This window comes from Triturus cristatus, chromosome 1_1 (genome assembly GCF_964204655.1).
Source record: "Triturus cristatus chromosome 1_1, aTriCri1.1, whole genome shotgun sequence".
In the NCBI taxonomy this organism is placed as follows: domain Eukaryota; kingdom Metazoa; phylum Chordata; class Amphibia; order Caudata; family Salamandridae; genus Triturus; species Triturus cristatus.
Window position 1 is genome coordinate 153,688,905 of NC_140579.1, and position 14,184 is coordinate 153,703,088.

Genomic DNA, 14,184 nt, shown 5'->3' on the forward strand with positions numbered 1-14,184 from the left:
CTCCCTGGACCGAAAACAAGCATCCTAGGACCGGTTTCGGGGTTTCACCCCTCTTCAGCCAGGTTAGCTTGATTCCAGTGGCACAGTGAGCCCGGGAACCACGTCTGGGCATACCCGGTGCACTTAGGGCGAGAAAGCAAAGACACACAATTGATGGACGGAATGCAGAACAAATCAAAACATTCACCCCCAGTCAAGAGATCTGGGTTAAATCCATCATTCTTTTGCTAACCATACCACCCCAGTTTAGACCTGGCAATATGGAAATCAGTCTTGACTCTGTGCCTCATGGGAACAGTCCAGCCTGAACTCCTAAGCCAGGTCCTCCCTGGACCGGAAACAAGCATCCTAGGACCGGTTTCGGAGTTTCACCCCTCTTCAGCCAGGATAGCTTGATTCCAGTGGCACAGTGAGCCTGGGACGCACGTCTGGGCATACCCGGCGCACTTAGGGCGAGAAAGCAAAAGACACACAATTGATGGACGGAATGCAGAACAAATCAAAACATTCACCCCCAGTCAAGAGATCTGGGTTAAATCCATCATTCTTTTGCTCACCATGCCACCCCAGTTGAGATCTGGCCATATGCAAATCAGTCTTGAACCTGTGTCTCATGGGGACAGTCCAGCCTGAACTGCTAAGCCAGGTCCTCCCTGGACCGGAAACAAGCATCCTAGGACCGGTTTCGGGGTTTCACCCCTCTTCAGCCAGGTTAGCTTGATTCCAGTGGCACAGTGAGCCCGGGACCCACGTCTGGGCATAACCTGAGCACTTAGGGCGAGAAAGCAAAGACACACAATTGATGGACGGAATGCAGAACAAATCAAAACATTCACCCCCAGTCAAGAGATCTGGGTTAAATCCATCATTCTTTTGCTAACCATACCACCCCAGTTTAGATCTGGCCATATGCAAATCAGTCTTGAACCTGTGCCTCATGGGGACAGTCCAGCCTGAACTGCTAAGCCAGGTCCTCCCTGGACCGGAAACAAGCATCCTAGGACCGGTTTCGGGGTTTCACCCCTCTTCAGCCAGGTTAGCTTGATTCCAGTGGAACAGTGAGCCCGGGACCCACGTCTGGGTATACCCGGTGCACTTAGGGCTAGAAAGCAAAGACACACAATTGATGGACGGAATGCAGAACAAATCAAAACATTCACCCCCAGTCAAGAGATCTGGGTTAAATCCATCATTCTTTTGCTCACCATGCCACCCCAGTTTAGACCTGGCCATATGCAAATCAGTCTTGACCCTGTGCCTCATGGGAACACTCCAGCCCGAACTGCTAAGCCAGGTCCTCCCTGGACCGGAAACAAGCATCCTAGGACCGGTTTCGGGGTCTCACCCTTCTTCAGCCAGGATAGCTTGATTCCAGTGGCACAGTGAGGCCGGGACCCACATCTGGGTATACCCGGCGCACTTAGGGCGAGAAAGCAAAAGACACACAATTAATGGACAGAATGCAGAACAAATCAAAACATTCACCCCCAGTCAAGAGATCTGGGTTAAATCCATCATTCTTTTGTTCACCATGCCACCCTAGTTTAGATCTGGCCATATGCTCATCAGTCTTGACCCTGTGCCTCATGGAAACAGTCCAGCCCGAACTGCTAAGCCAGGTCCTCCCTGGACCGGAAACAAGCATCCTAGGACCGGTTTCAGGGTTTCACCCCTCTGCAGCCAGGTTAGCTTGATTCCAGTGGCACAGTGAGCCCGGGACCCACGTCTGGGCATACCCGGCGCACTTAGGGCGAGAAAGCCAAAGACATACAATTAATGGACGGAATGCAGAACAAATCAAAACATTCACCCCCAGTCAAGAGATCTGGGTTAAATCCATCATTCTTTTGTTCACCATGCCACCCCACTTTAGATCTGGCCATATGCTCATCAGTCTTGACCCTGTGCCTCATGGAAACAGTCCAGCCTGAACTAATAAGCCAGGTCCTCCCTGGACCGGAAAGAAGCATCCTAGGACCGGTTTCGGGGTTTCACCCCTCTTCAGCCAGGTTGGCTTGATTCCAGTGGCACAGTGAGCCCGGGACCCACGTCTGGGCATACCCGGTGCACTTAGGGCGAGAAAGCAAAAGACACACAATTGATGGATGGAATGCAGAACAAATCAAAACATTCACCCCCAGTCAAGAGATCTTGGTTAAATCCATCATTCTTTTGCTCACCATGCCACCCCAGTTTAGATCTGGCCATATGCAAATCAGTCTTGAACCTGTGTCTCATGGGGACAGTCCAGCCTGAACTGCTAAGCCAGGTCCTCCCTGGACCGGAAACAAGCATCCTAGGACCGGTTTCGGGGTTTCACCCCTCTTCAGCCAGGTTAGCTTGATTCCAGTGGCACAGTGAGCCCGGGACCCACGTCTGGGCATACCCGGTGCACTTAGGGCGAGAAAGCAAAGACACACAATTGATGGACGGAATGCAGAACAAATCAAAACATTCACCCCCAGTCAAGAGATCTGGGTTAAATCCATCATTCTTTTGCTAACCATACCACCCCAGTTTAGACCTGGCAATATGGAAATCAGTCTTGACTCTGTGCCTCATGGGAACAGTCCAGCCCGAACTCCTAAGCCAGGTCCTCCCTGGACCGGAAACAAGCATCCTAGGACCGGTTTCGGAGTTTCACCCCTCTTCAGCCAGGATAGCTTGATTCCAGTGGCACAGTGAGCCCGGGACGCACGTCTGGGCATACCCGGCGCACTTAGGGCGAGAAAGCAAAAGACACACAATTGATGGACGGAATGCAGAACAAATCAAAACATTCACCCCCAGTCAAGAGATCTGGGTTAAATCCATCATTCTTTTGCTCACCATGCCACCCCAGTTTAGATCTGGCCATATGCAAATCAGTCTTGAACCTGTGCCTCATGGGGACAGTCCAGCCTGAACTGCTAAGCCAGGTCCTCCCTGGACCGGAAACAAGCATCCTAGGACCGGTTTCGGGGTTTCACCCCTCTTCAGCCAGGTTAGCTTGATTCCAGTGGAACAGTGAGCCGGGGACCCACGTCTGGGTATACCCGGAGCACTTAGGGCTAGAAAGCAAAGACACACAATTGATGGACGGAATGCAGAACAAATCAAAACATTCACCCCCATTCAAGAGATCTGGGTTGAATCCATCATTCTTTTGCACACCATGCCACCCCAGTTTAGACCTGGCCATATGCAAATCAGTCTTGACCCTGTGCCTCATGGGAACAGTCCAGCCCGAACTGCTAAGCCAGGTCCTCCCTGGACCGGAAACAAGCATCCTAGGACCGGTTTCGGGGTCTCACCCTTCTTCATCCAGGATAGCTTGATTCCAGTGGCACAGTGAGGCCGGGACCCACATCTGGGCATACCCGGCGCACTTAGGGCGAGAAAGCAAAAGACACACAATTAATGGACAGAATGCAGAACAAATCAAAACATTCACCCCCAGTCAAGAGATCTGGGTTAATTCCATCATTCTTTTGTTCACCATGCCACCCTAGTTTAGATCTGGCCATATGCTCATCAGTCTTGACCCTGTGCCTCATGGAAACAGTCCAGCCCGAACTGCTAAGCCAGGTCCTCCCTGGACCGGAAACAAGCATCCTAGGACCGGTTTCAGGGTTTCACCCCTCTGCAGCCAGGTTAGCTTGATTCCAGTGGCACAGTGAGCCCAGGACCCACGTCTGGGCATACCCGGCGCACTTAGGGCGAGAAAGCCAAAGACATACAATTAATGGACGGAATGCAGAACAAATCAAAACATTCACCCCCAGTCAAGAGATCTGGGTTAAATCCATCATTCTTTTGTTCACCATGCCACCCCACTTTAGATCTGGCCATATGCTCATCAGTCTTGACCCTGTGCCTCATGGAAACAGTCCAGCCTGAACTGCTAAGCCAGATCCTCCCTGGACCGGAAAGAAGCATCCTCGGACCGGTTTCAGGGTTTCACCCCTCTTCAGCCAGGTTGGCTTGATTCCAGTGGCACAGTGAGCCCGGGACCCACGTCTGGGCATACCCGGTGCACTTAGGGCGAGAAAGCAAAAGACACACAATTGATGGACGGAATGCAGAACAAATCAAAACATTCACCCCCAGTCAAGAGATCTTGGTTAAATCCATCATTCTTTTGCTCACCATGCCACCCCAGTTTAGATCTGGCCATATGCAAATCAGTCTTGAACCTGTGTCTCATGGGGACAGTCCAGCCTGAACTGCTAAGCCAGGTCCTCCCTGGACCGGAAACAAGCATCCTAGGACCGGTTTCGGGGTTTCACCCCTCTTCAGCCAGGTTAGCTTGATTCCAGTGGCACAGTGAGCCCGGGACCCACGTCTGGGCATACCCGGTGCACTTAGGGCGAGAAAGCAAAGACACACAATTGATGGACGGAATGCAGAACAAATCAAAACATTCACCCCCAGTCAAGAGATCTGGGTTAAATCCATCATTCTTTTGCTAACCATACCACCCCAGTTTAGACCTGGCAATATGGAAATCAGTCTTGACTCTGTGCCTCATGGGAACAGTCCAGCCCGAACTCCTAAGCCAGGTCCTCCCTGGACCGGAAACAAGCATCCTAGGACCGGTTTCGGAGTTTCACCCCTCTTCAGCCAGGATAGCTTGATTCCAGTGGCACAGTGAGCCCGGGACGCACGTCTGGCATACCCGGCGCACTTAGGGCGAGAAAGCAAAAGACACACAATTGATGGACGGAATGCAGAACAAATCAAAACATTCACCCCCAGTCAAGAGATCTGGGTTAAATCCATCATTCTTTTGCTCACCATGCCACCCCAGTTTAGATCTGGCCATATGCAAATCAGTCTTGACCCTGTGCCTCATGGGGACAGTCCAGCCTGAACTGCTAAGCCAGGTCCTCCCTAGACCGGAAACAAGCATCCTAGGACCGGTTTCGGGGTTTCACCCCTCTTCAGCCAGGTTAGCTTGATTCCAGTGGAACAGTGAGCCCGGGACCCACGTCTGGGTATACCCGGTGCACTTAGGGCTAGATAGCAAAGACACACAATTGATGGACGGAATGCAGAACAAATCAAAACATTCACCCCCAGTCAAGAGATCTGGGTTAAATCCATCATTCTTTTGCTCACCATGCCACCCCAGTTTAGACCTGGCCATATGCAAATCAGTCTTGACCCTGTGCCTCATGGGAACAGTCCAGCCCGAACTGCTAAGCCAGGTCCTCCCTGGACCGGAAACAAGCATCCTAGGACCGGTTTCGGGGTCTCACCCTTCTTCAGCCAGGATAGCTTGATTCCAGTGGCACAGTGAGGCCGGGACCCACATCTGGGCATACCCGGCGCACTTAGGGCGAGAAAGCAAAAGACACACAATTAATGGACAGAATGCAGAACAAATCAAAACATTCAACCCCAGTCAAGAGATCTGGGTTAAATCCATCATTCTTTTGTTCACCATGCCACCCCAGTTTAGATCTGGCCATATGCTCATCAGTCTTGACCCTGTGCCTCATGGAAACAGTCCAGCCCGAACTGCTAAGCCAGGTCCTCCCTGGACCGGAAACAAGCATCCTAGGACCGGTTTCGGGGTTTCACCCCTCTGCAGCCAGGTTAGCTTGATTCCAGTGGCACAGTGAGCCCGGGACCCACGTCTGGGCATACCCGGCGCACTTAGGGCGAGAAAGCCAAAGACATACAATTAATGGACGGAATGCAGAACAAATCAAAACATTCACCCCCAGTCAAGAGATCTGGGTTAAATCCATCATTCTTTTGTTCACCATGCCACCCCACTTTAGATCTGGCCATATGCTCATCAGTCTTGACCCTGTGCCTTATGGAAACAGTCCAGCCCGAACTGCTAAGCCAGGTCCTCCCTGGACCGGAAACGAGCATCCTAGGACCGGTTTCGGGTTTTCACCCTTCTTCAGCCAGAATAGCTTGACTCCAGTGGCACAGTGAGGCCGGGACCCATGTCTGGGCATACCCGGCACACTTAGGGCGAGAAAGCAAAAGACACACAATTAATGGACGGAATGCAGAACAAATCAAAACTTTCACCCCCAGTCAAGAGATCTTGGTTAAATCCATCATTCTTTTGCTCACCATGCCGCCCCAGTTTAGATCTGGCCATATGCAAATCAGTCTTGACCCTGTGCCTCATGGGGACAGTCCAGCCTGAACTGCTAAGCCAGGTCCTCCCTGGACCGGAAAGAAGCATCCTAGGACCGGTTTCGGGGTTTCACCCCTCTTCAGCCAGGTTGGCTTGATTCCAGTGGCACAGTGAGCCCGGGACCCACGTCTGGGCATACCCGGTGCACTTAGGGCGAGAAAGCAAAAGACACACAATTGATGGACGGAATGCAGAACAAATCAAAACATTCACCCCCAGTCAAGAGATCTTGGTTAAATCCATCATTCTTTTGCTCACCATGCCACCCCAGTTTAGATCTGGCCATATGCAAATCAGTCTTGAACCTGTGTCTCATGGGGACAGTCCAGCCTGAACTGCTAAGCCAGGTCCTCCCTGGACCGAAAACAAGCATCCTAGGACCGGTTTCGGGGTTTCACCCCTCTTCAGCCAGGTTAGCTTGATTCCAGTGGCACAGTGAGCCCGGGAACCACGTCTGGGCATACCCGGTGCACTTAGGGCGAGAAAGCAAAGACACACAATTGATGGACGGAATGCAGAACAAATCAAAACATTCACCCCCATTCAAGAGATCTGGGTTAAATCCATCATTCTTTTGCTAACCATACCACCCCAGTTTAGACCTGGCAATATGGAAATCAGTCTTGACTCTGTGCCTCATGGGAACAGTCCAGCCCGAACTCCTAAGCCAGGTCCTCCCTGGACCGGAAACAAGCATCCTAGGACCGGTTTCGGAGTTTCACCCCTCTTTAGCCAGGATAGCTTGATTCCAGTGGCACAGTGAGCCTGGGACGCACATCTGGGCATACCCGGCGCACTTAGGGCGAGAAAGCAAAAGACACACAATTGATGGACGGAATGCAGAACAAATCAAAACATTCACCCCCAGTCAAGAGATCTGGGTTAAATCCATCATTCTTTTGCTCACCATGCCACCCCAGTTTAGATCTGGCCATATGCAAATCACTCTTGAACCTGTGCCTCATGGGGACAGTCCAGCCTGAACTGCTAAGCCAGGTCCTCCCTGGACCGGAAACAAGCATCCTAGGACCGGTTTCGGGGTTTCACCCCTCTTCAGCCAGGTTAGCTTGATTCCAGTGGAACAGTGAGCCCGGGACCCACGTCTGGGCATACCCGGTGCACTTAGAGCGAGAAAGCAAAGACACACAATTGATGGACGGAATGCAGAACAAATCAAAACATTCACCCCCAGTCAAGAGATCTGGGTTAAATCCATCATTCTTTTGCTAACCATACCACCCCAGTTTAGACCTGGCAATATGGAAATCAGTCTTGACTCTGTGCCTCATGGGAACAGTCCAGCCCGAACTCCTAAGCCAGGTCCTCCCTGGACCGGAAACAAGCATCCTAGGACCGGTTTCGGAGTTTCACCCCTCTTCAGCCAGGATAGCTTGATTCCAGTGGCATAGTGAGCCCGGGACGCACGTCTGGGCATACCCGGCGCACTTAGGGCGAGAAAGCAAAAGACACACAATTGATGGACGGAATGCAGAACAAATCAAAACATTCACCCCCAGTCAAGAGATCTGGGTTAAATCCATCATTCTTTTGCTCACCATGCCACCCCAGTTTAGATCTGGCCATATGCAAATCAGTCTTGAACCTGTGCCTCATGGGGACAGTCCAGCCTGAACTGCTAAGCCAGGTCCTCCCTGGACCGGAAACAAGCATCCTAGGACCGGTTTCGGGGTTTCACCCCTCTTCAGCCAGGTTAGCTTGATTCCAGTGGAACAGTGAGCCCGGGACCCACGTCTGGGTATACCCGGTGCACTTAGGGCTAGAAAGCAAAGACACACAATTGATGGACGGAATGCAGAACAAATCAAAACATTCACCCCCAGTCAAGAGATCTGGGTTAAATCCATCATTCTTTTGCTCACCATGCCACCCCAGTTTAGATCTGGCCATATGCAAATCAGTCTTGAACCTGTGCCTCATGGGGACAGTCCAGCCTGAACTGCTAAGCCAGGTCCTCCCTGGACCGGAAACAAGCATCCTAGGACCGGTTTCGGGGTTTCACCCCTCTTCAGCCAGGTTAGCTTGATTCCAGTGGAACAGTGAGCCCGGGACCCACGTCTGGGTATACCCGGTGCACTTAGGGCTAGAAAGCAAAGACACACAATTGATGGACGGAATGCAGAACAAATCAAAACATTCACCCCCAGTCAAGAGATCTGGGTTAAATCCATCATTCTTTTGCTCACCATGCCACCCCAGTTTAGACCTGGCCATATGCAAATCAGTCTTGACCCTGTGCCTCATGGGAACAGTCCAGCCCGAACTGCTAAGCCAGGTCCTCCCTGGACCGGAAACAAGCATCCTAGGACCGGTTTCGGGGTCTCACCCTTCTTCAGCCAGGATAGCTTGATTCCAGTGGCACAGTGAGGCCGGGACCCACATCTGGGCATACCCGGCGCACTTAGGGCGAGAAAGCAAAAGACACACAATTAATGGACAGAATGCAGAACAAATCAAAACATTCACCCCCAGTCAAGAGATCTGGGTTAAATCCATCATTCTTTTGTTCACCATGCCACCCCAGTTTAGATCTGGCCATATGCTCATCAGTCTTGACCCTGTGCCTCATGGAAACAGTCCAGCCCGAACTGCTAAGCCAGGTCCTCCCTGGACCGGAAACAAGCATCCTAGGACCGGTTTCGGGGTTTCACCCCTCTTCAGCCAGGTTAGCTTGATTCCAGTGGCACAGTGAGCCTGGGACCCACGTCTGGGCATACCCGGCGCACTTAGGGCGAGAAAGCCAAAGACATACAATTAATGGACGGAATGCAGAACAAATCAAAACATTCACCTCCAGTCAAGAGATCTGGGTTAAATCCATCATTCTTTTGTTCACCATGCCACCCCACTTTAGATCTGGCCATATGCTCATCAGTCTTGACCCTGTGCCTCATGGGGACAGTCCAGCCTGAACTGCTAAGCCAGGTCCTCCCTGGACCGGAAACAAGCATCCTAGGACCGGTTTCGGGGTTTCACCCCTCTTCAGCCAGGTTAGCTTGATTCCAGTGGAACAGTGAGCCCGGGACCCACGTCTGGGCATACCCGGCACACTCAGGGCGAGAAAGCAAAAGACACACAATTAATGGACGGAATGCAGAACAAATCAAAACTTTCACCCCCAGTCAAGAGATCTGGGTTAAATCCATCATTCTTTTGTTCACCATGCCACCCCAGTTTAGATCTGGCCATATGCAAATCAGTCTTGAACCTGTGCCTCATGGGGACAGTCCAGCCTGAACTGCTAAGCCAGGTCCTCCCTGGACCGGAAACAAGCATCCTAGGACCGGTTTCGGGGTTTCACCCCTCTTCAGCCAGGTTAGCTTGATTCCAGTGGAACAGTGAGCCCGGGACCCAAGTCTGGGTATACCCGGTGCACTTAGGGCTAGAAAGCAAAGACACACAATTGATGGACGGAATGCAGAACAAATCAAAACATTCACTCCCAGTCAAGAGATCTGGGTTAAATCCATCATTCTTTTGCTCACCATGCCACCCCAGTTTAGACCTGGCCATATGCAAATCAGTCTTGACCCTGTGCCTCATGGGAACAGTCCAGCCCGAACTGCTAAGCCAGGTCCTCCCTGGACCGGAAACAAGCATCCTAGGACCGATTTCGGGGTCTCACCCTTCTTCAGCCAGGATAGCTTGATTCCAGTGGCACAGTGAGGCCGGGACCCACATCTGGGCATACCCGGCGCACTTAGGGCGAGAAAGCAAAAGACACACAATTAATGGACGGAATGCAGAACAAATCAAAACATTCACCCCCAGTCAAGAGATCTGGGTTAAATCCATCATTCTTTTGTTCACCATGCCACCCCAGTTTAGATCTGGCCATATGCTCATCAGTCTTGACCCTGTGCCTCATGGAAACAGTCCAGCCCGAACTGCTAAGCCAGGTCCTCCCTGGACTGGAAACAAGCATCCTAGGACCGGTTTCGGGGTTTCACCCCTCTGCAGCCAGGTTAGCTTGATTCCAGTGGCACAGTGAGCCCGGGACCCACGTCTGGGCATACCCGGCGCACTTAGGGCGAGAAAGCCAAAGACACACAATTAATGGACGGAATGCAGAACAAATCAAAACATTCACCCCCAGTCAAGAGATCTGGGTTAAATCCATCATTCTTTTGTTCACCATGCCACCCCACTTTAGATCTGGCCATATGCTCATCAGTCTTGACCCTGTGCCTCATGGAAACAGTCCAGCCCGAACTGCTAAGCCAGGTCCTCCCTGGACCGGAAACAAGCATCCTAGGACCGGTTTCGGGGTTTCACCCCTCTTCAGCCAGGATAGCTTGATTCCAGTGGCACAGTGAGCCCGGGACCCACGTCTGGGCATACCCGGCGCACTTAGGGCGAGAAAGCAAAAGACACACAATTGATGGACGGAATGCAGAACAAATCAAAACATTCACCCACAGTCAAGAGATCTGGGTTACATCCATCATTCTTTTGCTCACCATGCCACCCCAGTTTAGACCTGGCCATATGCCAATCAGTCTTGACCCTGTGCCTCATGGGAACAGTTCAGCCCAAACTGCTAAGCAAGGTCCTTCCTGGACCGGAAACAAGCATCCTAGTACCAGTTTCGGGGTTTCACCCTTCAGCCAGGATAGCTTGATTCCAGTGGCACAGTGAGCCCGGGACCCACGTCTGGGCATACCAGGCGCACTTAGGGCGAGAAAGCAAAAGACACACAATTTATGGACGGAATGCAGAACAAATCAAAACATTCACCCCCAGCCAAGAGATCTGGGTTAAATCCATCATTCTTTTGCTCACCATGCCACCCCAGTTTAGATCTGGCCATATGCAAATCCGTCTTGACCCTGTGCCTCATGGGGACAGTCCAGCCTGAACTGCTAAGCCAGGTCCTCCCTGGACCGGAAACAAGCATCCTAGGACCGGTTTCGGGGTTTCACCCCTCGTCAGCCAGGATAGCTTGATTCCAGTGGCACAGTGAGCCCGGGACCCACGTCTGGGCATACCCGGTGCACTTAGGGCGAGAAAGCAAAAGACATACAATTGATGGACGGAATGGAGAAAAAATCAAAACATTCACCCCCAGTCAAGAGATCTGGGTTAAATCCATCATTCTTTTGTTCACCATGCCACCCCAGTTTAGACCTGGCCATATGCAAATCAGTCTTGACCCTGTGTCTCATGGGAACAGTCCAGCCCGAACTGCTAAGCCAGGTCCTCCCTGGACCGGAAACAAGCATCCTAGGACCGGTTTCGGGGTCTCACCCTTCTTCAGCCAGGATAGCTTGATTCCAGTGGCACAGTGAGGCCGGGACCCACATCTGGGCATACCCGGCGCACTTAGGGCGAGAAAGCAAAAGACACACAATTAATGGACGAAATGCAGAACAAATCAAAAAATTCACCCCCAGTCAAGAGATCTGGGTTCAATCCATCATTCTTTTGTTCACCATGCCACCCCAGTTTAGATCTGGCCATATGCTCATCAGTCTTGACCCTGTGCCTCATGGAAACAGTCCAGCCCGAACTGCTAAGCAAGGTCCTCCCTGGACCGGAAACAAGCATCCTAGGACCGGTTTCGGGGTCTCACCCTTCTTCAGCCAGGTTAGCTTGATTCCAGTGGCACAGTGAGGCCGGGACCCACGTCTGGGCATACCCGGTGCACTTAGGGCGAGAAAGCAAAAGACACACAATTAATGGACGGAATGCAGAACAAATCAAAACATTCACCCCCAGTCAAGAGATCTGGGTTAAATCCATCATTCTTTTGTTCACCATGCCACCCCAGTTTAGATCTGGCCATATGCTCATCAGTCATGACCCTGTGCCTCATGGGAACAGTCCAGCCCAAACTGCTAAGCCAGATCCTCCCTGGACCGGAAATAAGCATCCTAGGACCGGTTTCGGGGTTTCATCCCTCTTCAGCCAGGATAGCTTGATTCCAGTGGCACAGTGAGCCCAGGACCCACGTCTGGGCATACCCGTGGCACTTAGGGCGAGAAAGCAAAAGACACAATTGATGGACGGAATGCAGAACAAATCAAAACATTCACCCCCAGTCAAGAGATCTGGGTTAAATCCATCATTCTTTTGCTCACCATGCCACCCCAGTTTAGATCTGGCCATATGCAAATCAGTCTTGAACCTGTGCCTCATGGGGACAGTCCAGCCTGAACTGCTAAGCCAGGTCCTCCCTGGACCGGAAACAAGCATCCTAGGACCGGTTTCGGGGTTTCACCCCTCTTCAGCCAGGTTAGCTTGATTCCAGTGGAACAGTGAGCCCGGGACCCACGTCTGGGTATACCCGGTGCACTTAGGGCTAGAAAGCAAAGACACACAATTGATGGACGGAATGCAGAACAAATCAAAACATTCACCCCCAGTCAAGAGATCTGGGTTAAATCCATCATTCTTTTGCTCACCATGCCACCCCAGTTTAGATCTGGCCATATGCAAATCAGTCTTGAACCTGTGCCTCATGGGGACAGTCCAGCCTGAACTGCTAAGCCAGGTCCTCCCTGGACCGGAAACAAGCATCCTAGGACCGGTTTCGGGGTTTCACCCCTCTTCAGCCAGGTTAGCTTGATTCCAGTGGAACAGTGAGCCCGGGACCCACGTCTGGGTATACCCGGTGCACTTAGGGCTAGAAAGCAAAGACACACAATTGATGGACGGAATGCAGAACAAATCAAAACATTCACCCCCAGTCAAGAGATCTGGGTTAAATCCATCATTCTTTTGCTCACCATGCCACCCCAGTTTAGACCTGGCCATATGCAAATCAGTCTTGACCCTGTGCCTCATGGGAACAGTCCAGCCCGAACTGCTAAGCCAGGTCCTCCCTGGACCGGAAACAAGCATCCTAGGACCGGTTTCGGGGTCTCACCCTTCTTCAGCCAGGATAGCTTGATTCCAGTGGCACAGTGAGGCCGGGACCCACATCTGGGCATACCCGGCGCACTTAGGGCGAGAAAGCAAAAGACACACAATTAATGGACAGAATGCAGAACAAATCAAAACATTCACCCCCAGTCAAGAGATCTGGGTTAAATCCATCATTCTTTTGTTCACCATGCCACCCCAGTTTAGATCTGGCCATATGCTCATCAGTCTTGACCCTGTGCCTCATGGAAACAGTCCAGCCCGAACTGCTAAGCCAGGTCCTCCCTGGACCGGAAACAAGCATCCTAGGACCGGTTTCGGGGTTTCACCCCTCTTCAGCCAGGTTAGCTTGATTCCAGTGGCACAGTGAGCCTGGGACCCACGTCTGGGCATACCCGGCGCACTTAGGGCGAGAAAGCCAAAGACATACAATTAATGGACGGAATGCAGAACAAATCAAAACATTCACCTCCAGTCAAGAGATCTGGGTTAAATCCATCATTCTTTTGTTCACCATGCCACCCCACTTTAGATCTGGCCATATGCTCATCAGTCTTGACCCTGTGCCTCATGGGGACAGTCCAGCCTGAACTGCTAAGCCAGGTCCTCCCTGGACCGGAAACAAGCATCCTAGGACCGGTTTCGGGGTTTCACTCCTCTTCAGCCAGGTTAGCTTGATTCCAGTGGAACAGTGAGCCCGGGACCCACGTCTGGGCATACCCGGCACACTCAGGGCGAGAAAGCAAAAGACACACAATTAATGGACGGAATGCAGAACAAATCAAAACTTTCACCCCCAGTCAAGAGATCTGGGTTAAATCCATCATTCTTTTGTTCACCATGCCACCCCAGTTTAGATCTGGCCATATGCAAATCAGTCTTGAACCTGTGCCTCATGGGGACAGTCCAGCCTGAACTGCTAAGCCAGGTCCTCCCTGGACCGGAAACAAGCATCCTAGGACCGGTTTCGGGGTTTCACCCCTCTTCAGCCAGGTTAGCTTGATTCCAGTGGAACAGTGAGCCCGGGACCCACGTCTGGGTATACCCGGTGCACTTAGGGCTAGAAAGCAAAGACACACAATTGATGGACGGAATGCAGAACAAATCAAAACATTCACTCCCAGTCAAGAGATCTGGGTTAAATCCATCATTCTTTTGCT